The sequence below is a fragment of the Nomascus leucogenys genome, unplaced genomic scaffold (assembly GCF_006542625.1).
Source record: "Nomascus leucogenys isolate Asia unplaced genomic scaffold, Asia_NLE_v1 000794F_90154_qpd_obj, whole genome shotgun sequence".
Classification (NCBI taxonomy): domain Eukaryota; kingdom Metazoa; phylum Chordata; class Mammalia; order Primates; family Hylobatidae; genus Nomascus; species Nomascus leucogenys.
The window spans coordinates 14,943-42,119 of record NW_022096623.1 but is presented as its reverse complement, the minus strand read 5'-3'; the positions used below and the strand labels follow the sequence as shown (position 1 = coordinate 42,119).

The 27,177-nt window shown below is 36.1% G+C and overlaps 1 long non-coding RNA gene across 1 annotated transcript; it reads left to right on the top strand.

Annotated features, from left to right (window-relative positions):
* Window positions 1-9,287: 9,287 nt before the first annotated feature.
* On the top strand, window positions 9,288-10,709 carry LOC105739184. Its single transcript, XR_001115087.2, has 2 exons — window positions 9,288-9,341; window positions 9,545-10,709. It is a non-coding gene; the product is annotated as an uncharacterized LOC105739184 (long non-coding RNA).
* The last annotated feature ends 16,468 nt before the right edge of the window (window positions 10,710-27,177 follow it).

The window sequence follows — 27,177 nt, the reverse complement described above, 5'->3', positions numbered from 1 at the left end:
CAAACGCTCAGTGATTTTGTCACCACCAGGCCTGCCCTAAAAGAGCTCCTGAAGGAAGCACTAAACATGGAAAGGAACAACCGGTACCAGCCACTGCAAAAACATGCCAAATTGTAAAGACCATCGAGACTAGGAAGAAACTATAGCAACTAACGAGCAAAATAACCAACTAACATCATAATGACAGGATCAGATTCACACATAACACTATTAACGTTAAATGTAAATGGGCTAAATGCTCCAATCAAAAGACACAGACTGGCAAACTGGATAAGGAGTCAGGACCCATCAGTGTGCTGTATTCAGGAAACCCATCTCACGTGCAGAGATACACATAGACTCAAAATAAAGGGATGGAGGAAGATCTATCAAGCAACTGGAAAACAAAAAAAGGCAGGGGTTGCAATCCTAGTCTCTGATAAAATAGACTTTAAACCAACAAAGATCAAAAGAGACAAAGAAGGCCATTACATAATGGTAAAGGGATCAATTCATCAAGAAGAGCTAACTATCCTAAATATATATGCACCCAACACAGGAGCACCCAGATTCATAAAGCAAGTCCTGAGTGACCTACTAAGGGACTTAAACTCCCACACAATAATAATGGGAGATTTTAACACCCCACTGTCAGCATTAGACAGATCAACAAGACAGAAAGTTAACAAGGATATCCAGGAATTGAACTCAGCTCTACATAAAGTGGACCTAATAGACATCTACAGAACTCTCCACCCCAAGTCAACAGAATATACATTTTTTTCAGCACCACACCACACCTATTCCAAAATTGACCACATAGTTGGAAGTAAAGCTCTCCTCAGCAAATGTAAAAGAACAGAAATTATAACAAACTGTCTCTCAGACCACAGTGCAATCAAACTAGAACTCAGGATTAAGAAACTCACTCAAAACCGCTCTACTACATGGAAACTGAACAACCTGCTCCTGAATGACTATTGGGTACATAATGAAATGAAGGCAGAAATAAAGATGTTCTTTGAAACCAATGAGAACAAAGACACAACATACCAGAATCTCTGGGACACATTCAAAGCAGTGTGTAGAGGGAAATTTATAGCACTAAATGCCCACAAGAGAAAGCAGGAAAGATCCAAAATTGACTCCCTAACATCACAATTAAAAGAACTAGAAAAGCAAGAGCAAACACATTCAAAAGCTACCAGAAGGCTAGAAATAACTAAAATCAGAGCAGAACTGAAGGAAATAGAGACACGAAAAACCCTTCAAAAAATTAATGAATCCAGGAGCTGGTTTTTTGAAAAGATCAACAAAATTGATGGACCACTAGCAAGACTAATAAAGAAGAAAAGAGAGAAGAATCAAATAGATGCAATAAAAAACGAAAAAGGGGATATCACCACCGATCCCACAGAAATACAATCTACCATCAGAGAATACTACAAACACCTCTATGCTAATAAACTAGAAAATCTAGAAGAAATGGATAAATTCCTCGACAAATACACCCTCCCAAGACTAAACCAGGAAGAAGTTGAATCTCTGAATAGACCAATAACAGGTTCTGAAATTGTGGCAATAATCAATAGCTTACCAACCAAAAAGAGTCCAGGACCTGATGGATTCACAGCCGAATTCTACCAGAGGTACAAGGAGGAACTGGTACCATTCCTTCTGAAACTATTCCAATCGATAGAAAAAGAGGGAATCCTCCCTAACACATTTTATGAAGCCAGCATCGTCCTGATACCAAAACCTGGCAGAGACATAACCAAAAAAGAGAATTTCAGACCAATATCCTTGATGAACATTGATGCAAAAATCCTCAATAAAATACTGGCAAACCGAATCCAGCAGCACATCAAAAAGCTTATCCATCATGACCAAGTGGGCTTCATCCCTGGGATGCAAGGCTGGTTCAACATACGCAAATCAATAAATGTAATCCAACATATAAACAGAACCAAAGACAAAAACCACATGATTATCTCAATAGATGCAGAAAAGGCCTTTGACAAAATTCAACAACCCTTCATGCTAAAAACTCTCAATAAATTAGGTATTGATGGGACGTATCTCAAAATAATAAGAGCTATCTACGACAAACCCACAGCCAATATCATACTGAATGGGCAAAAACTGGAAGCATTCCCTCTGAAAACTGGCACAAGACAGGGATGCCCTCTCTCACCGCTCCTGTTCAACATAGTGCTGGAAGTTCTGGCCAGAGCAATCAGGCAGGAGAAGGAAATAAAAGGTATTCAATTAGGAAAAGAGGAAGTCAAATTGTCCCTGTTTGCAGATGACATGATTGTATATCTAGAAAACCCCATTGTCTCAGCCCAAAATCTCCTTAAGCTGATTAGCAACTTCAGCAAAGTCTCAGGATACAAAATTAATGTACAAAAATCACAAGCATTCTTGTACACCAATAACAGACAAACAGAGAGCCAAATCATGAGTGAACTCCCATTCACAATTGCTTCAAAGAGAATAAAATACCTAGGAATCCAACTTACAAGGGATGTGAAGGACCTCTTCAAGGAGAACTACAAACCACTGCTCAATGAAATAAAAGAGGATACAAACAAATGGAAGAACATTCCATGCTCATGGGTTGGAAGAATCAATATCGTGAAAATGGCCATACTGCCCAAGGTAATTTATAGATTCAATGCCATCCCCATCAAGCTACCAATGACTTTCTTCACAGAATTGGAAAAAACTACTTTAAAGTTCATATGGAACCAAAAAAGAGCCCGCATCGCCAAGTCAATCCTAAGCCAAAAGAACAAAGCTGGAGGCATCACGCTACCTGACTTTAAACTATACTACAAGGCTACAGTAACCAAAACAGCATGGTACTGGTACCACAACAGAGACATAGATCAATGGAACAGAACAGAGCCCTCAGAAATGATGCCGCATAGCTACAACTATCTGATCTTTGACAAACCTGACAAAAACAAGAAATGGGGAAAGGATTCCCTATTTAATAAATGGTGCTGGGAAAACTGGCTAGCCATATGTAGAAAGCTGCAACTGGATCCCTTCCTTACACCTTATACAAAAATTAATTCAAGATGGATTAAAGACTTATATGTTAGACCTAAAACCATTAAAATCCTACAAGAAAACCTAGGCAATACCATTCAGGACATAGGCGTGGGCAAGGACTTCATGTCTAAAACACCAAAAGCAATGGCAACAAAAGCCAAAATCGACAAATGGGATCTCATTAAACTAAAGAGCTTCTGCACAGCAAAAGAAACTATCATCAGAATGAACAGGCAACCTACAGAATGGGAGAAAATTTTTGCAACCTACTCATCTGACAAAGGGCTAATATCCAGAATCTATAATGAACTCAAACAAATTTACAAGAAAAAAACAAACAACCCCATCAAAAAGTGGGCAGAGGACATGAACAGACACTTCTCAAAAGAAGACATTTATGCAGCCAGAAAACACATGAAGAAATGCTCATCATCACTGGCCATCAGAGAAATGCAAATCAAAACCACAGTGAGATACCATCTCACACCAGTTAGAATGGCCATCATTAAAAAATCAGGAAACAACAGGTGCTGGAGAGGATGTGGAGAAATAGGAACACTTTGACACTGTTGGTGGGACTGTAAACTAGTTCAACCATTGTGGAAGTCAGTGTGGCGATTCCTCAGGGATCTAGAACTAGAAATACCATTTGACCCAGCCATCCCATTACTGGGTGTATACCCAAAGGACTATAAATCATGCTGCTATAAAGACACATGCACACGTATGTTTATTGCGGCACTATTCACAATAGCAAAGAGTTGGAACCAACCCAAATGTCCAACAACGATAGACTGGATTAAGAAAATGTGGCACATATACACCATGGAATACTATGCAGCCATAAAAAATGAGGAGTTTGTGTCCTTTGTAGGGACATGGATGAAACTGGAAAACATCATTCTCAGTAAACTATCGCAAGGACAAAAAACCAAACACCGCATGTTCTCTCTCATAGGTGGGAATTGAACAATGAGAACTCATGGACACAGGAAGGGGTACATCACACTCCGGGGACTGTTGTGGGGTGGGGGAGGGGGGAGGGACAGCATTAGGAGATATACCTAATGCTAAATGACGAGTTAATGGGTGCAGCAAAACAACATGGCACATGGATACATATGTAACAAACCTGCACATTGTGCACATGTACCCTAAAACCCTAAAGTATAATAAAAAAAATAAATAAATAAATAAACAATTCAGAGAGAAAAAAAAAAAAAAAAAAGAACAAAAAATACAGAAGACAGGAAGAAAAGAAATAGTATAATGACAGAAGTGAACTTCACCTTATATCAAATGCAAATGGAGTAAACACTCTGAAAAAGGCAGAGATTGACTGACTGAGTTTAAATAATGATTCAACTATATGACTATATTCTGCCAGTAAAAAAACACACTTTAGGTTCAAAGACACAAACAGATTGAAAATAAAGTATAGAAAAAGATATAAAGTGCAAACCATAAACCCTCAAAAAAGCCTGAGTAGCTATGTTAATTTAATATCAGACAAAATAGACACTGAAACAAAAATCATTACTGTAAGATAAAAGGATATTTTTTAAACGGCAAAAGTACAAATCAAGAATATTTACCATTTACTGTTTTATTTTTTTAATTAATTTTTAATTTTTCCTTTCAAATTTTATTATAGGTTCAGAGGGTTCATGTGCAGATTTGTTACATGGTTAAATTGGATGTCACTGGGGTTTGGTATACAAATTACTTCATCACCCAGGTAGTGAACATTATACCTGATAGATATTTTTTAGTCTCACCTTCATCCCATGCTCCATCCTCAACTAGGCCCAATGTCTATTGTTTCATTCTTTGTGCATATGAATACTCAATTTTTAGATCCCACTTACAAGTGAGAATATGCAGTATTTGGTTTTCTGTTCTTTATTAATTCGCTTAGGATAATCTCCAGCTGTGTCCATGGTACTGCAAAAGACGTGATTTCGCTCTTTTTGATGGTATGTTGTATTTTATGGTGTACATATACCATATTTTCTCTATCTAGTCCACTGTTAATGGACATTTAGATTTATTCCATGTCTATATTAGTCAGGGTTATCTAGAGGGACAGAACTAATAGGATTCATATATATATATATATATATATATATATATATATATGTATATATATGCATATACATATATATGTATTCATGTGTATGTGTGTGTATATATATAAATATATATATGGAGTTTATTAACTCACATTAATATAAGGTCTTACAATAGGCCTTCTGCAAGCTGAGGAGCAAGGAAGCCAGTCCAAGTTCCAAAGCTGAAGAACCTGGAATCCAATGTTTGAGGACAGGAAGCATAGGGCACAGGATAAATATGTGGGCTGGGAAGCTAAGCCAGTGTAGCCTTTTTATGTTTTTCTGCCTGTTTTATATCCTGGCCACACTGGCAGCTGATTAGATGGTGCCCAACCATATTAAGGATGGGTCTGCCTTTCCCAGCCCACTGACGCAAATGTTAATCTCCTTTGGCAACACCCTCACAGACATACCCAGGATCAACAGTTTGCATCCTCCAATCCAATCAAGTTGAAACTCAGTATTAACCATCACAATGTCTTTGCTATTGTGGATATTGCTGAGACAAACATAGATATGCATGTGTCTTTATGGCAGAATGATTTATTTTCTTTTGGGTACATACCTAGCAATGGGATTCCTGGGTCGAATGGTAGTTCTCTTTTACGTTATTTGAGAAATCTCTAAACTGCTTTCCTCAGTGGCTGAACTAATTTACATTCCCACCAACAGTGTGTAAGTGTTCCATTTTTCAGCAGCTGCAACAGCATCTGTCATTTTTGTACTTTTTAATAATACTGATTCTGACTCTTTTGAGATGGTAGCTCATTGTGGTTTTGACTTGCATCTTTCTAATAATTATTAGATGATTAGTGATGTTGAGCATTTGTCTATATGCTTGTTGGTTGCATATATGGTCTTCTTTTGAGAAGTGTTTGTTTTTGTTCATGTCCTTTGCCCAATTTTTAATGGAGTTGTTTGGTTTTGGCTTATTGGTTAAAGTTCGTTATAGATTCTGGATATTAATCCTTTGTCAGATGCATAGTTTGCACTTATTTTCTCACATTCTGTAGGTTGTCTATATATTGTGCCGATAGTTTCTTTTGCTGTGCAGAAGCTCATTAGTTTAATTAGGCTCCACTTGTCAACCTTTTTGTTTTTGTTGCAATTGCTTTCGGCATCTTGGTCATGTCCTAAGTCCAGAATTGTATTTCCTAGGTTATCCTCCAGGGTTTTTAAATTTTCTGTTTTACATTGTATTTCATCCGTCTTGAATTGATTTTTGTATATCGTGAAATGGAGAGTTCCTGCTTCAATCTTCTGAAGATGATTATCTAGTTATCCCATTATCACTTATTGAATAGGGAGTCCTTTCCTTACTGCTTGTTTTTGTCTGCTTTGTCAAAGATCAGATTGTTGTATATGTGTGGCTTTTTTTCTTGCTTCTCTAATTTGTTCTATTGGTCTATGGGTCTGATTTTGTACCAGTACCATACTGTTTTTTATTATTGTAGCCCTGTAGTGTTGTTTGATGTTGGGTGGCAATTAAAATCAGGTTGGTCTGTCTTTGTTCCTATTTCTTAGAATTTCTTTGGCTATTCAGGCTCTTTTTTTTTTTTTTTTTTTTTTTTGGTTATGTATGAATTGTAGAGCAGTTTTTTCTAATTCTGTGAAAATTGTAATTGGTAGTTTTATAGAAATAGTATTGAATCTGTACATTGCTTTGGGCAATATGACCATTTGAAAGATATTGATTCGTCCTCTTTATGAGCATGAAATGTTCTTCCATTTGTTTGTGTTGTCTCTGATTTCTTTCAGCAGTGTTTTGTAGTTCTCATTGTAGTAATCTTACTTCCCTGTTTAGCTTAATTCCTAGATATTTTATTATTTTTGTGGCTATTGTAAATGGTATTTCATTCTTGATTTTGCCCTCAGCTTGGACATTATTGGTGTGTAAAAATGTTGCTGATTTTTGTACATTGATTTTGTATACAGAAACTTTCCTGAACTTGTTTATCAGAACTAAGCTCCTTTGAGCAGAGAGTATGAGGTTTTCTAGGTTTTTCTTTTTTTCTACTTCCTCTAGGTGTGAAGCTGAGTTTTTAATTTAAGACCTTTCTACCTTTCTGGTGTGGGTGGTTAGTGCTACTAACTTTCCTCTTCATACTGCTTTAGCTATGTCCCAGAGATTCTGATGTGTTGTATCTTGGTTTTCTTTAGTTTAAAATAATTGTTTTGATTTCTACCTTAAGTTCTACCTTAAGTTCCTCAGAAGCCATTCAGGAACAGATTGTTTAATTTCCATGCGATTGTATGGTCTTGAGAGATCTTCTTGGTATTGATTTTGATTTGTATTGCACTGTGGTATGAGACTATAGTTGGTATGATTTTGGTATTTTTATTTGTTGAGAATTTCTTTAAGGCCAAGCATGTGATTGATTTTAGAGAATGTCCGATGTGCAGACAGGAAGAATGTATAATCTGTTGTTTTTGGGTGGAGTGTTCTGTAGAAGTCTGCTAGGTCCATTTGGTGAAGTGTTGGGTTAAGGCCTCAAATGTATTTGCTAGTTTTCCGCCTTGATAATTTGTCAAATACTCTCTTGGGGTGTTGAAGTCTCCCACTTTTATTGTGTGTTTATCTAATTCCTTTCATAGGTCTCTAAGAACTCATTTTATTAATCTGGGTGCTCCAATGTTGACAGTATATATACATAGGATAGTTAAGACTCATTTTTGAAGTGAACACTCTAATTATTATGTAATGCCAATATTTGTCCCTTTTTAAAATTAAAGTCTGTTTTGTTTTAAGTAATACTAGTAACCCCAGATCTTTTATGCTTTCTGTTTTCTTGGTAAATCTTTCTCCATCCCCTTACTTTGAAGCTATGGGTGTCATTGCATGTGAGATGTGTCTCTTAAAGATATCATATAGTTGTGTCTTGCTTCTTTATCTAACTTTCTCCTCTGTGCCTTTTAAGTGGGGCATTTCGCCTTTTTATGTTTGATGTTAATATCGATAGGTGTGGATTTGATCCTACTGTCAAATTGTTAGCTGGTTTTTATGTAGACTTTTTTGCGTAGTCGTCTTATAGTGTAAATTATCCATGTACTTAAGTGGGTTTTTGTGGTTACTGGTAATTGTCTTTTGTTTCCATGTTTAGCACTCCCATAAGGACCTCTTGTAAGGCAGGCATGGTGGCTACATATACTCCTAGCCTTTGCTTCTCTGAAAAGGATTTGATTTCTCCTTCACATGTGAAGCTTAGTCTGGCTGGATACAAAATTCTTGAATACTTTTTTTTAGGGATGTTGAATATAGGTCTCCAATCTCTTCTGGTTTATACAGTTTCTGCTGAAAGGTCTGCTGTTAACCTGATATGGTTTCCTTTGTAGCTTACTTCCCCTTCTCTCTAGCTGCGTTAATATTTTTTCATTCATCTTGACTTTGGCAAATTGGATGATTATGTGTCTTGGGGATTGTCACCTTGTATAGTATCTTGCAGGGGTTCTCTAAATTCTCAGAATTTGAATTGTTAACCTCTCTAGTGAGGTTGGGACATTTTTCATGGACAGTATCCTCAAATACATTTTCCAAGTTCCTTGTTCCCTCTCTCTCTCTTTAAGGGATGCCAATGAGTCATCGTTTTGGTCTCTACATAATCCTATATTTCTTAGAGGTTTTGTTCATTTAAAAAATGTTTTATCTTTATTTTTGTCTGAGTTGATTCAAAGAACTGGTCTTCGAGCTCTGAGATTCTTTCCTCCACTTGGTCTGTTCTGCTGTTAAAACCTCCAATTGTACAATTACATTCATGTGAGGTTTTCAGTTTTGTCATATCAGTTTGTTTCTTTCTGAAAATGACTATTTCATCTTCCAGCTCTTGAAATGTTTTACTGGAATCCTTTGATTCCTTGGATTGAGTTTCAACTTTCTCTTGACTTTCAATGACTTCCTTGCCATTCAGATTCTGATTTTGTTTTTTTACTTTTATTTTAAGGTCAGGGGTACATGTGCAGGTTTGTTACACAGGTAAACTTGTGTCATGGAGGTTTTTAGTACAGGTTATTTTATCATTCAGGTATTAAGCCTAGTACCCATTAATTGCTTTTCTTTATCTTATTTTTCTTTCCACCAGACTTGCCTTAGAAGAGACCCTGAACTTTAACAGATTCTAATTTCTATGTCTGTTATTTCAGCACTTTTAGTCTGATCAAGAACCATTGCTGGGGAACTAATGCAGTTATTTGATGGTAAGAAGATAATCTGGCTTTTTAGAGTTGCAAGACATTTTGGACTGGTTCTTTCTCATCTGTGTGAGCTAATGTTTCTTTAATCTTTGAATTTATCCTTTAGACAGGACTTTTTGGTTTTATATTATTTGACGCTCTTAAGAGGCTTACTATGGTGAAAGTTGGGTTTAGTCGACTGGCTTTATTTCTGGATAATTTTGCAGGGCCAAGGCACAGCTCAGCTTTCTTGGGCTAAATACTGTAACCCTGGAGGATTGGATCAGGCCCACAGCTTTGTTCTCTGGCTTCTTGAGGTTAAGCATCTGCTATAGTGGAAGGGCCAAGGTGTTCCTGTCTTCTGGCAAAAGCACTACAATAGGGGGTGACAGCAAAAGCACTTGATCTGGGTTATGGCAGTGGGATCAGCATGTGTGCCTTAGCAGCAGCAAGGTGGTGGTGGAATCCACACATGCACATGCCAGATATATAATTTGTAAGCTATAAATGTACTTAACACTAGAGACCCAAAATATATGAAGAAAAGACACATAATTGAAGAGAGAAATAGACAATTAGATATAATTCAATACTCCACATTCAGTAGTGAATAGAATAACTAGGCAGATCAATAACAAAATAGAATACATGAATAACACAACAACAGTATAACATAATGAAATCTACTATACACATGAAGAACATTCCACACAACAAACAAGAATACACATTATTCTCAAGTGTATGTGAAACTTTCTACAGGATATACTGTGCGATAGGTTATAAAACATACCTCAAGAGTTTTTTTTAATGATATAATACAAAATACTTTCTCAGTCTACAATGAAAGAAAGTTAGAAAGTGATAATAGGAGAAAAATTTGGAAATTCACAATTATGTGGAAATTTTTAAGATAATTGGTCAAGGAGGAAGTCATAATGGAAGTCAGAAAACACCTTGGGAAAAATGAATACAGAATCACAACACACTAAAATTTAGGGGATGCAGCTAAAGCAGTGCTTAGAGGGAAATGCATTTGTATCTGGCTATCTTAAAGGAAATAAATATTTCAAATCAATACTATAAGTTTTCACCTTATAAAATTAGAAAAAGTAGAGCTAACCACATCCAAAATAAATGAAAGGAAATAGTGTACATTAGAACAAAAATGAAATAAAGAATGGAAAATTCAATAAAGTTATCAATAAAACCGAAAGTTACTTCTTAGAAAATATAAACCTTTAATTGACTGATAAAGAGAAAAACACACATATTTGAACAAATAGAATATCTTGATTGCAGATATACGTATCGCTGTATCTTTGATGGTAAGTTGAGGCAGTATATATCTGATCACTCTGGATATCTGTGTAAAATAAAATGCTAGGTGGAGATGAGAATGATACGTGGATTTTTTTTTATCAGTATAAAACTTCCTCAGTATGTACATGGAGAAATCAGGTATTTGAGTTTTTCCCAAAGTTCTCTCTCTCTTTTTCTTTGATGAGACAAGGTGAGATAAAAGAAGTGATGGAGTAGGCTGAACGTGGTGGCTCACGCCTGTAATCCCAACACTGTGGGAGGCTGAGGATGGGTGGATCATGAGGTCAAGAGACTGAGACCATCCTGTCCAACATGGTGAAACCCCTTCTCTACTAAAAATACAAAAATTAGCTGGGCATGGTGGTGCACACCTGTAGTCCCAGCTACTCAGGTAGCTGAGGCAGGAGAATCACTTGAATCCGGAAGGTGGAGGTTGCAGTGAGCCGAGATCACTGTCACTGCACTCCAGCCTGGTGACAGAGTGAGACTCCATCAAAAAAAAAAAAAAAAAAAGGAGTGGTGGAGTGTTGTTATTAAGAAAGTTAGGCTTCAGGATACTGATTAACTTGTGTAAGGACAAATAGCTAATAAGTAACAGAGCTACGATGTAAATCTAGAGACCATCTGACAAAAAGAAAAATTCCATAAACATTTTGCCACTGTTGCTCTCATAGGAAAAGTGACATGGCTTAACATGACAGCTACTGCTCAAATTTCATCATATTTCTTGCTGTATTTCCGAACACAGGTAGGTGATTGTTTTGATAGCATCTTTCAACCTGAGTGTAGAAAACACTTATCTTTATGATGGAGCCAATACAGTGATTCACCCATGCTTGTCCAAGGCCACTTGAGAGTCATGATGCAGAACTCTAAAGCATAAAAGTAATTTTTTGAGCAACAAAGCAAAAGTAAATGAATAAGTATACTACACAGGAATGCCAAAAGATCAGGGACAGCAGATGTGCACAATAGACTATTAAATTTACCTTTGGCATTATAAAATATACTGTAACAGATACAATGTGCATGATTTTAATTGAATAACAGTAAAAATTAACACTATATGAAACCAGATCCATCTTCTAATATAGTCATTATGAGTGTGTTTGTATTTTATATTTTTTCTGAAATCAATTTGCAACAATAAAGTAGTGAGCAAGATTAGCAGCTTTAGTTATTGAGTAGGGATGGTTTATAATCCATACATAAAATGTTTCTCTCAGCTTATTAAGTTTTGCATTAAAATAATCAGTAAACAATGGAATTTTTGCAATAAACTATTTTGACGTAGTGATAGCCACAATATAACTATAAATCAATTCTGCAAGCCCTGCTAAAAGAGGCTGAAGAGAAAGGATTTACAGCTTGCCTGTGCAATTATTTATGGGTGAATTGTTTATGTTTCAGCAAAGAAAATAACAAATATTTCAGCAGGAAACTAGACCTATTTCTATTTTTATCCCCGTATTTTAACCAGAGCCTAGAGAATTGTTTGAACCAACATTTTTGTAGAAAACAAACAAACAAACTTTAGTAAATATGCACTGCAGGAGTAAATTAGAAATATACATCATCAATTTGGTGCAAAAACCTCTGAGCTTCTAAATGCATAGATTTCTGCGTTATTTCTTTTTCTTTTTAGAATTGAAAGTCCATAGAGGACTATGGCAGATTGGAATGGAATAAAATTACAATAAACAGTGAAGGCAAAAAAGCATTAGGTATACAATGCACATTCAAAATACTCTGGTGCCTTTGGTATTCTAATATGCACACTTTATACTGTAAGCACATGAGGATCTCAATCTTTTACACCTGGAAGGATGGTACTATAATCTGTAGTCATCAACTGTTATTTATATCATTAATATATCAATTTACCATTTTTAGTTAAAAAGTAACAGCTATTTTGAACTAAATGTTTGTGCCTTCCCCAAATTCATAAGTTTAAACCCTAATCCCCATTATGTTGCTATTTGGAGGTTTGCTTACATAGGAACCGAAGGTGCGGGAGTCCACTCATCCTAATACCTTCCCAATTAAGAAAAAAAAGATAACATTAGGGTAAAATTTACTTAAACAAGAAGACTCCAGGAGAAAGGAGCTTAAAACACCATAGCATACTCTTAATGAGAGTGTATTCAGTATACACTGTCATTATCACCTGGTACTTCTCCAAGGGAGAAATTTGGTTTTTTGTTTTACTTAAACAAGAAAACAAACCAAATAAAAACTAAAAGTTATAGATACAACATTATTAACTATTACTCTATGATTTTACAGTTTATTGAAATTTGTTAATTATACCTCTAAGCATTCACGACATAATACAGTTGCCAAAATTTTTAGTAATAATCTATAAAAATGAGCTTCATGTTATTGATCAATAATTATAACCTAGTTATCTTCTATTGAATGATTAGGGCTAAAATTTACTTAATAAATAACCCAATTATTTAAAGATAACATTAATATCTCTATCACAAGAACTACAAGTATACTTTTCTATCTCCTGTTAGAGCCTGATATACAATGACTTGTAATTAGTATTAGGAATCTTCTGAAAATAGTTATACTTTTATAGAAAGCAAATGGTAGCATTTTGTGTTTAAAGATTCCTCAACAAGTGCTTTACAAACTGTTTTATCCTCTGCTATTTGACATATTTGTGCATCGGTTAAAAAACAAAAAAAAGCCAAACCTGGATAAATCAATTGTAGTAAGCAGTAATGCTCATAAAATTGGCAAAATATTTTGAGTTCCACATAAAATTGTAAATAAAAAATAAAAGTGCAACTCCATTTTCATTTGTATAACTAGGCCAACATTTCAATTGATTTCAACTGAATTATATAATATGCTAATATATTAAAAGAAATATTCAACATCAGTTTTGGGGGGAGTAAAATGACTAAAATGATACCTAACAGATATGTAATCTAAAAAAGAAAACAGCCATTTTAAATCTCTATATGCTTTACTGTAAACTATGGAAATGCATGTAGAGACACACAAAATCATTTTGACTATGGATGGTGATATTTGAGAAAATCTTCAAAAATGTTTTAAATTGATATAGAGAATATGAACATACATGGTTATCTGGGTAAACTATTAAAACAACAAAAAATGATATACAAAAGAACTTTGAGAGAAGGCTATGAGGTGGTTGAGATATAAAGATTTTATATATATATAATATATATTAATAATAATTAATATTATATTCATATTATATATTAATACAATTATATAATATATTAATAATAATAATAGTAAATCACCATATATCTGACATTGTTTGAAATGTCTTATTTAACTTGAAATAGACATAGGCAAAGACTTCATGACTAAAACACAAAAAGCAATTGCAACAGAAGCCAAAATTGACAAATGAGATCTAATTAAACTGAGGAGCTTCTGCACAGCAAAAGAAACTATCATCAGTGTGAACAGGCAACCTACGGAATGGGAGAACATGTTTGCAATCTATCCATCTGACAAAGGGCTAATATCAAGAATCTACAAGGAAATTAAACAAATTTACAAGAAAAAAACAATCCCATCAAAAAGTGGGTGAAGGATATGAACAGACACTTCTCAAAAGAAGACATTTATGCAGCCAACAAACATATGAAAAATAGCTCATCATCACTAGTCATTAGAGAAATGTAAATCAAAACCACAATGAGATACCATCTCACCCCGGTTAGAATGGCGATTATTAAAAAGTCAGGAAACAACAGATGCTGGAGAGACTGTGGAGAAATAGGAACACTTTTACAATGTTGTGGGAGTGTAAATCAGTTCAACCATTGTTGTTGGTTGAGGAATTGTTGTTGTTGGTTGTTGAAGAAAGTGTAGTGATTCCTCAAGGATCTGGAACCAGAAATACTGTTTGACCCAGAAATCCCATTACTGGGTATATAACCAAAGGATTATAAATCATTCTACTATAAAGACACATGCACATGTATGTTTATTGCAGCACTATTTACAATAGCAAAACTTGGAACCAACCAAAATGTCCATCATTGATAGACTGGAAACAGAATGTGTGGCACATATACACCATGAAATAATATGCAACCATAAAAAAGAATGAGTTCATGTCCTTTTCAGGGACATAGATGAAGCTGGAAGCCATCATTCTCCGCAATCTAACACAGGCACAGAAAACCAAACACCACATGTTCTCACTCATAAGCGGGAGTTGAACAATGAGAACACATGGACACAGGGAGGGGAACATCACACATCGGGGCTTGTCAGGGGGTGGGGGGCAAGGCGAGGGAGAAATTAGGACAAATACCTAATGCATACAGGGCTTAAAACCTAGATGATGGGTTGATAGGTGCAGCACACCACCATGGCACATGTATGCCTATGTAACAAGCCTGCACCTCCTGCACAGGTATCGCAGAACTTATAGTTAAAAAAAAAAAGAAAAAGAAACAGTACAGCGATGTTGATATTTTATTTTCATTCAAAAGTGATCGACTGTCACACTGAAAGTGGTAGAGCTAAGACTCCAAAGCCATTGCATATCTCACTATATTATTTGTAGTTTGTATTAAGGAACACTGTTTATGTTAAAAAAACATACTGCACAATATAATTATTGGATTGCTTATTTTAGCTACTTTAAAAATAACAGCAGGGCAATGATGATAATTATATTTGGAAGTTAATAATAAAACTACAGTTGCTGTGATGATGACAATTAAGATGTAGTTATAATACCTGTGTGGAATACATTCTTACTTCTAAGGCAGAAATACATTTTTTCCATGGAGCAAGTGTGAAGTGAATGCTAAAACTATTTAACAAATAACTTACACTGATTTCTCCTCTCCAATATAAAAGTTATCCTCTCCTTACAACGTTATAACATTAATATACCCAAACGCCCACCAAGAATTAGAGCACTTTAAAAAACTAAAACTAGTTTAGATACAATAGATTCTGTTTTATTCTAGAAGTGAATAGCCTAGTGGTTACAAGGGATTCAAGGTTTGCATGTTCTTCCCTTATCATAAGCAGGCATAGTGCAGAGATTACCTGTGAATGAAATAGGAAGGAATGGGAAAAATGCAATTGCTGTTACCCAGTATTTGAACAGACAGTTGCAATTACATTTCTAATAAGTTTGGACAGAGTCTAAAAGGAGATAGGAACCCTGTACTATAAGCAAGTACAATATTCTCATAGACAGTCATTCTTAGCTCAGGTTCATTGCTTCTTTCATTATTATAGGAAGTCTTTCTCTTTCCTTTTGCATCAACATGCTCTCTCCACTTCAGTGATCTGTCCTTGCTCAGCCCAGATTGAATTTTAATGCTTAATTTCTATGACATCAAGAAGCTTTAAAATGGTCCTGTATTCTTTGGCCTGCTTCCCAATAATTTAACATCATAAATAATTTTAAAGCTGGAAGAAAAATACATTTTTAGTATATATTTTAACATAATGCATTTAGTTACTCAGTACTCTGTTTTTCCACATTTTCTGTATGTGTAAAGGAATAGATGTATTGAATTTGTAGAATAGAAAGGCAAACCTCTGAGATAAATTTTGCCTGTATGATCAGTTATAAAAAATACTTGAAATACAGCAATAAGAGGTCTGAATTATAAAAGATTTTTAAATTATTCCAGGTATAAAAAATTATGTAAGTAGCAATCTGATTTTTAATTCAGTGTAGGTTACAACAGCAGTGACCCGAAAATATTTTGCTCACTGTTGTATATGCCAGGTTTAGATTTAAGATAATTTGATCAAAAATTAACTATCTAATAAGAAATTACAAAATGAGATTATTTGTGTATTCGTACTTTATTGTCATTATAAACTGCAGAAATTTCAACCACAGATCTTGTAATTACAATTTTCTGCTATTAGAAATAGTTTCTGAAATCTAAAAAGAGGCTCTAGAACAAATAAAGTCCCACTAAAATATTGCATATATGTGCTATACTATATCCCATTCTCGTTTAATGAGATTTTTTGTTACTTATCATGTTTTTGGCTGTTTGAGTTATTCATACTATTTACATTAAGCCTGAAGGAAATAAAATGAATAGAAATTCGTATATTGAGTTATGTTTTACTCACAGGCCAACAAAACATTATAATGATTTCCATATTTAGCACTTCTGACAAATATCAAAAAGTGATTCTACAAAGCATTTATTGTGTATTTCATTTATGTTTTGAATAACAATATATGGAATACCAAGAAAGCATTTACATTAATATATACACTTAGATTTTGTTTTATTTTTATTCTTCTAATTTTTTTTTAAAGACGGGGTCTTGCCGTGTCACTCAGGTTGGAATGCAGTGGCACAATCATAGCTCACTGAAGCCTCAAATGTCTGGGCTCAAGTGACCATCCTACCTCAGCCTCCTGAGTTGCTAGGACTACTGCCACATGCCAACATGTCCAGCTAATTTTTAAATGTTTTGTAAAGATAGCTTTTCACTACGCTGCCCAGGCTGATCTCAAACTCCTGGTTTCAAGTGATATTGGGATTACAGCTATAAGCCATTGCACCTGGCCTAGGGCCAGATTTTATTACACAAGTTTGGATGCATCATAACAAGACATATTTAGTCAAGTAAATTATCTAATCTGTATAATGAAAATATTGAATCTGATCATCTTAAAGGCAGATATCCGCTTTAAACTGTGAGTCGTATAAAGAATTTTAGAAATATTTGCACAGATTAATGTACAGATAATTGATAGGAGTATACTTTATAAACACTGTTTTTTAAAAAGTTCACGTCTGATTAAATCGGTCAGTTAATTAAACTATAGTACATACATATAATTTATTATAATGAAGATATTAATACTTACAAAATGTTTAAATTTAGTTTTATATGTATATTATTATTTCAATTTTAACTTCTAAATAGGGACTTAATAATGAGACAATGGTGAGAAGGCTAAAACCCTTATAATCTATATCGTTCACATTATATCAATCGTTCTCTATGAAGGCACATACACATATTTTATTCAGAAATAAATGTTTGAAATGATATGCACCAAATTTTTTCATATTAAAGTGAATATCCCTATGTTGTGGGAGTACAGCTGATTTTTAAATTGGTTCTTTGTTCAGTTCCGTATTGTGTGTATCTCTTACAAAAAAACATGTATTGTTTTATTTTAAAATAAAAATAGAGAAATACTAATCAATCTGTGACTTATTTTTCTATAAGGAAAGTAAAAACCTTTTGTGGCTATAGTAAGCATTTAGAAGCATTTAGCGTCTTATTTTGCCAGCTAATTTCAGATAAATGAATTCTCATTTTGTGCTACTTTAACCATTCCCATTACTGAAATGTTGAGTGATAACAGGGTAGTGGCCCACATTTCCTATGTTTGATTAAATTTCTACGCCATAACTAAAGATGTGTATCATGTGTACTAATATTCTTAGTCTATTTTTATTACTTTGGGTTTGTATTACTTTAACATGTTAGTATATAATATGGATTATGGTTTTGATGAAATAACACTTGAAATGATATGAATGTGACCTTTAATTGAATCAACTTTGGAAAAGTTTATTATTTTAATTATTATTTTATCAATGTTAAATCCTCTTCAATTGTGAGTGGACACTACATATCTAGTCAACAAATATTTGTTGAACAGCTATATTCCAAGCTTTTTCCTTAATGCTATGTATATAAAAATTGATGAGATTTATAACCTCTTAGCAGAGCCCATAACATCACGGGGAATTTGATATATAAGCACATGAATTACACTTCATGTGACAATACTGTATTTATGCACAGTTAGGTTTGTGCGAAGTACAATAGCAAAGTAAAAAAAAAAAAAAAAGATTCTTTTGAAACGTGGTTGGTAGAAGCTAAAGCTCTAAGGAAAGTAGTAGTTACCAAATGTTATTTGGACAGAGGCAAAGCCAATGTGTCAAACAACGAATTGTTTAAAAGAAGTTAATGTGAAAAAAATCAGTGTTAACTATTCAATATATGTTCTACTAGTCAACAAGTTACTTTATACCTACGTGTTTGTGGGTGTATGTATTTGGGGGAGTGTGTGTGTTTGCCTGTATGCATTTGAAATTATGTTCATGGACAATCCTTGCACCTAGGACTGTCACAAAAATACATTTTATTGACCTCTTATAGAACATTTCATGCATAATTTTATCCATATAATTTAAACTAAAGTGTTAGAAGTCCTTATAATTTCCAAAGTGAATACATTCCTGTGTATTTACAATTTCCTTTTCAATGAAAGAAATGATGTAATTATCTTACATCATTAGATGTGTGGTACTATGAAAAGTTGTATGAGACAATTCACATAGGTAAAATTATATACTTAATTATATGTTACTTGTTATACAAAGAATTCTTTGTTAGTAACTTTTCCTTCATAAGTGATAATTCTTGTTTGGTACCATAGTGAACATGTTAAAATTAGTAACATTAATCCATTTATAGAAATAACACAAACATTAGACTGGAATTCAAATTTTATTTATTTTTTCATTTACTAACAAGATGAAATAGGTAATGAAAACTGACATTAGGTTGTTTCTAAAAAGACAGTTACTAAGAGCAAATTGATTTATTCTATCCCTGCTTATAAAGAAGATAAAAATAAAATATTTAAGAAAATAACTGGTTTCAAGGAACTAAAATTATTTGCAGATATTGAATGTAAGTTGAAAAGAAGAGAATATATATTGGCAATTTGAAAAGGAAATTGCATTGTCTGTGAAAGGCTATCATTCCTAAGCTTAGTAGCCAGAGTTTAAAGAAACAAGTTACTATAGTAGATATTGAAATTGTAATAATTGCTTTTAATTAATTTATTTACTAATGGTTTTTCTCTAGGAGTAGTTCCAATTCTGTATCTACGCAACATTATAACAGTGTCCAAAAAACAACACCTAATTATTATTTTTGCATATTATGAAGATTTAAAGAGGATGTTTTGGGCTTTACTTTATATTATAATGTGTTTACAGAAAAGTCTACAAATCATAAGTGTAACCAACACAATGAATATTTTTAGCAAAGTGAACATTTTTATACAACCAGTACTTAGAATATTTGCAGCATTCCAGAACATGCCCATATATCCCATCTCATTACTGCTATGCCTCCACCTCCCATTATAATCATTACCTTGCTACTAATAGCCTGGATTCATACTGTGTATTTTAAAAAGAAATAGAATTTAAAAACACAAGTTAAGTAAGAATATGCTTGGTAGAATTAAAGGATGCAAAATCAATTTAGCATTCTTAGGGTGCTATATATTTGTTAAATATGAAATTCATGTAGTACGCTTCTGTGTAAACTCTACTCCAAAAAGATAATTCCTTAATTCCCTTATGAAAATTCTTGTTAAATTTAAAATTCAAAAAAAAATTATTACACAAACCCCATAGGCAGAGGACAGAAATTGAGTCCCATTCATGCCTGCATTGATTCAGTCATTCATTAATCAAAGCTTAGCAAAAGACCTATTATATGCAAGATTGTATGAGTTATGAAAACATGACTAAAATTCACTTTCTACCCTCGAGAGGTTTAGCATGGAGAGGTCCAGAATGGCAGGTAAATAAATGTTTGCAACTTAAAGAATTGAATGCCTTAATAGTCTAGGGATATATAGCAGATGTTAGAGGAAAAGAGAGAGGTTAGCAGCAAAATGAAACCATGACAACTTTAATTATTTTTATGGATATGCTAATGAGACTAACCTTTTAGATGGAGTGAACTTAAGAAGGATATGAAGTATTAAGGTATGCAGATTACTAATTTATGTGAGTTTTATTCTTATATGCCATATACATTTAAGATTGAAGATAAAAATATCAAAAAGATAAATATGCATAATAAATTATTTTTAAAGCCTACTGATATTTTTCTATCAGCTACATCAAAACAGAATTTTAAAGTTTAAAAAGTCAGAATGGTTTATTTGTCCACTGAGAGAACAAATAAATGAATGCTTTCCCATAAATACTATTTGGACATTAATTGTTAAGAATAAATGAAAAGCATTTTATGGTGAGTGGCTTTTCAGTTGAATGACCATACTTGATTATTAAATCCAGCATAATATGTAAGATCCTCTTTAAGAGCCTTAAAAAAAGCATCCTATATTTTCATTCTTTTATTTTTCAGATTCAATTATTATTCTGTAAATATAAGATCATCTAAAAAGCAGCAAAAATGTTAGGAGGAGAAGCTGTGGCTCCAAATAAGAATATGTCTTATATGTTGATGTGTGTAATATAATTCATAAATACGTGGTATATACATGCATACACATATTTGAATATATAAATGTACATTTTAGATATAAATTTTTATTTTAACTAATTGTAGATTTACATACAGCTGTAAGAAATAATATAAAGAGCTCCCACGTATACTTTATGGAGTTCCCTCCAATAGTAACAACTTAGAAAACTTATAACACAATACCACAACCTGTATATTGACATTGATAGAATACATGGATATTATTATTTCCCCAGTTATACATGTATGGGTGAGTGTGTGTGTGTGTGTGTATGTGTTGTGTATTTGAGAGAGAGAAAATTAATGTTTAGTTTTTGTTTTTGTTTTTGAGATGGAGTCTCGCTCTGTCACCCAGGCTGGAGTGCAGTGGCATGACCTCAGCTCAGTGCAACCTTTGCTTCCCATGTTCAAGTGATTTTCCTGCCTTAGCCTCCTGGGTAGCTGGGATTATAGGCATGTGCCACCATGCCCGGCTATTTTTTTTTTTTTTTGTATTGTTAATAGAGGTGGGGTTTCACCGTGTTGGCCAGGCTGGTCTCAAACTCGTGACCTCAGGCAATCCACCCACCTCGGCCTCCCAAAGTACTGGGATTACAGGCCTGAGCCGACACACCCGGCCTAATGTTTAGGTTTAATATTTAGCTCTAAGTATTTTATCACATGGTTAGGTTCAGGTATTCAGCATGACACTCATCATATAGATGAGTTCCATGATCAAAAGTGTCTCTCATGTTGCCCTTTTATAACTACAGTTACCTCTCTCCTCTCTCTACTATGCCCCATTCTAAACACTGTAAAACATTAATCTGTCATTTATTTCTATGATTTTGTCATTTCAAGAATATTATGTAAATACATGTTTGATGTTATGTAAGCTTATGTTAGCTTTTGATATTAAATGTTTTAACTTTGCATAATTCCCCACCTATCCATATAGGTTTTTGTAAATATCAATAGTCCCCTCCTTTTTATTGCTGAGTATTATTCCATTGTTGTATTGTGTACCATACTTTTTTAACCATTTATCCATTAAAGAACATCAGATGTGTTTCTAGTTTTGGGTTGTTTTATTTTATAAGATTTTAATTTTTAGAGCAGTTTTAGGTTCACAGTACAATCGATAAAGATATTCAGAGATTTCTCAGAAAACCCTGACCTTCACACATATAGCCTCTTTCAAGTATCAATATCCTCCACCAGAGTGGTAAATTTGTTACAGTTGATAAATGTAACATCATAATCACCCAAAGTCTGGAGTTCACTCTTTGTGGTGTACATTCTGTGGGTTTGGACAAATGATAATTACATGTATTTATCATTATAGTATCATATAAAGTATTTTACTATTCCAGAAATCCTCTGCACTCTATCTTTTCAAACTTTTCTCCCTCAACCTGTGACAGCCAGTGATATTTTTAATGTCTCCATAGTTTTACCTTTTCTAGAACGTCATACAGTTGGAATCACATAGAAGTGACTTTTCTATCGAATATTGGCCCCCACTCTCTTCTGGCTTGTAGAGTTTCTGCTGAGAGATCAGCTGTTAGTCTGATGGGCTTCCCTTTGTGGATAACCCGACCTTTCTCTCTGGCTGCCCTTAACATTTTTTCTTTCATTTCAACTTTGGTGAATCTGACAATAATGTGTCTTGGAGTTGCCCTTCTCGAGGAGTATCTTTGTGGCGTTCTCTGTATTTCCTGAATCTGAATGTTGGCCTGCCTTGCTAGATTGGGGAAGTTCTCCTGGATAATATCTTGCAGAGTGTTTTCCAACTTGGTTCCATTCTCCCCATCATTTTCTGGTACACCAATCAGACGTAGGTTTGGTCTTTTCACATAGTCCCAAATTTCTTGGAGGCTTTGTTCATTTCTTTTTATCCTTTTTTCTCTAAACTTCCCTTCTCTCTTTATTTCATTCATTTCATCTTCCATCAGCGGTGGCTCAGGCTTGTAATCCCAGCACTTTGGGAGGCCGAGGCGGGCGGATCACGAGGTCAGGAGATCGAGACCACGGTGAAACCCCGTCTCTACTAAAAAATACAAAAAATTAGCCGGGCGTGGTGGCGAGCGCCTGTAGGCCCAGCTACTCGGGAGGCTGAGGCGGGAGAATGGCGTGAACCCGGGAGGCAGAGCTTGCAGTGAGCAGAGATCGCACCACTGCACTCCAGCCTGGGTGACAGAGCGAGACTCCGTCTCAAAAAAAAAAAAAAAAAAAAAAAAAAAGAAAGATGAAATTATCGCAATAAAATACTGGGGGAAAAAAAACTCTTTTACCACAGATTTTGACAGTTTTCCGGCTACAGAGTCACAGGAAAGTGGGAGTTAGTCGTTTTGCCCCACCATCCTCAAATTTCTCAGTGTTTAGAAAAGAAAATATCTCCTCAAGAGCTTCCCGCCAGGAAGCGAGAGGATCACACTCCCGTAGGCTCCGGAGCTGCAGCCCTACCCACCAGGCTCCCCGCGGCCTCTAGAATATTGTAGAATCTTCCCAAGAACCCCCGCGGGAAGGAGGCCCGCCCCCTCATGAATAGCAAGCAGCCTCAGCTCTCGTAGTGCCTGCCTCCCTCATGAATATTGTAAATCTTCCCAGGAGCCCCAGCGGGAAGGAGGCCCCCCCCCGCCCCCTTATGAGTAGCGAGAGAGCCAGCTCCCATGGTGCCCTCCTTCTCATGAATAGCTAACGAGGGCGAGGTTCCCGGAGCCCAAACTCAGGCCTCAGCCACCCTTCGCTCCAAGCTGAAGACAAGAAGCGGCTGGAGCCGTTACGGTGTGGGGGAGGGGAGGGTGTAGCCTAAGATCCTGAATGCGGCGAGCCACGTCTCTGTTCCGCTGCCTTTCCCTTCACCTAGTTTTGAGACAATTTTTGAGTGCTTCCCACCCCCACTAACCCCAGTAGGGCAAGTTACAAGGGGTTTCATCAAATCTTTTGGTGGAAAAAAACCTCCAGACATTCCTTTTTAAATCTGTCTAGCCGGTGCGGTGGCTCACGCCTGTAATCCCAACACTTTGGGAGGCCGAAGCGGGAAGGTCCCTTGAGTCCAGGAGTTTGAGACCAGCCTGGGCAACATAGGAAGATCCCCCACCCCCAACCCTGCTCCCGGTCTCTAAATAAACACATAAATAATAAATCTGTCTGGAATCAAAGGAAGATGTGTGTCTCCATCCTCTCAAGATGGAATCAAGACAAATCTTTCTAGCTAGGCCCTCCTGGCTAGAAGATTAAATTTTTATTCATTTATTTCTTCATTCATTCTGTAACTATTTATTGAAGCCTGCTTTGGGCCGGGTACAGGAGTAGGCCCTAAAGTTGGAACAGAGAACAAGACAGATACGTTTCCTGCTTTAATGGAGTTTATTAGCCTAATGGGGAAGATAGAATGAACAGACAGAGCATCTACAGATGTTGAGAGCAGTGCCAGTGAGAGCAGCGTGACAGAGGAAATAAGACAGAATGATGGGGTGTGTGTGTGTTGGCGGAGAGCTACTTTAGGTAGACTGATCCTCAAGGTCCCTTTGATGCGATGATTTGAGAACTAATGGAGGAGAAGGAGCCAGTCAGGAGAAGGGCTGAGGGAAGAGGGAATGAGGGAAAGATTCTCCTACTTTTGCAGATCAATTCTACGTTATACCCAACACAAAATATATAAGGAACTACATAAAGACTGAGTGGAAATTTAGGATTAGTTGGCATGCTGTTATTTTATAGTCACCAATATTCATCCGTTTTGGCTTTGTATCTTTTTTTTTCCTGACCTCAGGTGACCTGTCTACCTTAGCACTGCAAAGTGCTGGGATTACAGGTGTCAGCCACCACTCCCGGCCTTTTTTTTTTTTTTTTTTTTTTGATATAGAGTCTTGCTCAGTTGCCCAGGCTGGAGTACAGTGGCACGATCTCGGCTCACTGCAGCCTCTCCCTCCCGGGTTGAAGCGATTCTCCTGTCTCAGCTGGGACCACAGGTGGGCACCACCATTGTATTTTTAGTAGACATGGGGTTTCGCAATGTTGCCCAGGCTGGTCTTAAACTCCGAGGCTCAAGCGATCTGCCTGCCTCCCAAAGTGTTGGGATTAAAGGTGTGAGCCACTGGGCCCAGCCCTGGCTTTGTATCCTTTTGCAGCCAATTCTTTTTTTTTTTTTTTTTTTTTGAGATGAAGTCTGCCTCTGTTTCCCAGGCTGGAGTGCAGTGCTGTGATCTTGGCTCACTGCAACCTCCACGTCCCAGATTCAAGTGATTCTCCTGCCTCAGCCTCCCAAGTAGCTGGGATTACAGGCACCCACCCCCATGCCCAGTTAATTTTTTTGTATTTTTTCGTAGAGATGGGGTTTCACCATGTTGGCCAAGCTGGTCTTGAACTCCTGACTTCAGGTGATCCACCCACCTCAGCCTGCCAAAGTGCTGGGATTACAGGCGTGAGCTACCACGCCCAGCTGCAGACAATTCTTTTTTTTTCCCCTGTCTCCAACATTGATTAGAGGTCCTTGACCAAGTATCATCCCCTTGGCAGTGGGCGAGATGCACATAATGGAAACAAGGATCCTTAGTGGTGAGAATTTAGATTTTACTCAAGTGTCATGGGAAGTGTCATGGGAAGTCCTTGAAGAGTTTTAAGCAGAGAGTGCTATGATCTGATTTACGTCATTAAAAGATTGCTCTAGTTTTTATGTGGAGAATAAATGAGGCTAGGAGTGGAGGGTAAGATCTGTTAGGATGTTGCAGGACTAGAATGGTGGCTCTGAGGGATGGGTTTAAGATATATTTTGGTGGTAGAAGTAACTGAATTTACCTAATGGATTGGATATGAGTGGAAGGAAGGGAAAGGAAGGAGATAGGAATAATTCCCAGGTTTCCGACTTCAGTAAATGGGTAGAAGTTAATCCCATTTACTGAGATACGCAAGTGAGGAGTTTTTCTAGTGGAGTTTTGTCTTTTCTTTTCTTTCTTTCTTTTTTTTTTTTTTTTTGATGGAGTTTCGCTCATATTGCCCAGGCTGGAGTGCAATGGCGCGATCTTGGCTCACTGCAACTTCTGCCTCCCAGGTTCAAGTGATTCTCCTGCCTCAGCCTCTCCAGTAGCTGGGATTACAGGCATGCACTACCATGCCTGGCTAATTTTGTATTTTTAGTAGAGACGGGGTTTCTCCATGTTGGTCAGGCTGGTCTCGAACTCCCGACCTCAGGTGATCTGCCCGCCTCTGCCTCCCGAAGTGCTAGGATGACAGGCATGAGCCACTGTGCCCAGCCTTATGTTTGTTTTTCTTTTCAGAACAAGGTCTCACTCTGTTGCCCAGGCTGGAGTACAATGGTGGGATCATAGGTTATGGTAACCTCAAACTCCTGGCCTCTAGCAATCCTCTTACCTCAGTGAAGTGCTGAGATTACAGGCGTGAGCTACCTCGCCTGGCCAACTAGTGGAGAATTAAGAGAATTCTAGTGGATAATTAATTTTACAAGTGGTACATTTGAGATTTCTCTGAGGCATCCAAGTGAAGATGTCATGTTAAGGAGGCAGTTGAATTTAAAAATCAGAGTGCTTTTGGAGGAAAATGTCTGGGCTGGAGATATACATTTAAGGATTAGAGGAATATAATTGTAAGCATTAGAGGAATATCAACAGTCAGACATTGGGAAAAGGAGGGCAAGATCTCAAATGAGATTGAAAAGGATTATCTAGCAAAGTAAACTGGAGAAAACCAGGAGAGTCTGGGGTCACAGAATCCTGAAGCATGGGTGCTTCAAGAATGTGGAGTAGCCCTCTGTGACAAGTGCCACCCAGTTGAGCAAGGTGTCTGTTACATGAGCATTGAAGGTGTCTGCTGGATTTGGCAATCCAATTTAGGTACAAGCACTGCAGGTCCACCTTGTCATTTCCTATTTCAATAACCCATAGTAACTTTGCCTTGCCAACCACCTCAAACTCAAATCTCTCTGCTCTTTCATCAGTGTCCTCTATGATCTATTGATCACCTGTTCATTCATCCATTTGTTACATTCAATCCACGCCTATTTTCTGCCAGGCCCAGTGGTAGCTCAGGATAAATACAGTTTTGGCCTTCCAATGGCTCATGCTCAGAGCACCCAACTTGAATAAAATGTAATCCCTTCCTTCCCAAACCTGCTACTCCAGCAGGGGTGGAGGAGGTACCTCCTCCTTAGCAGATTTATCCCTACCTCTTTGTGCTAAAACTCCCATTAAAAATTATTTCCCTCCTTTTTAAATCTCCCTCC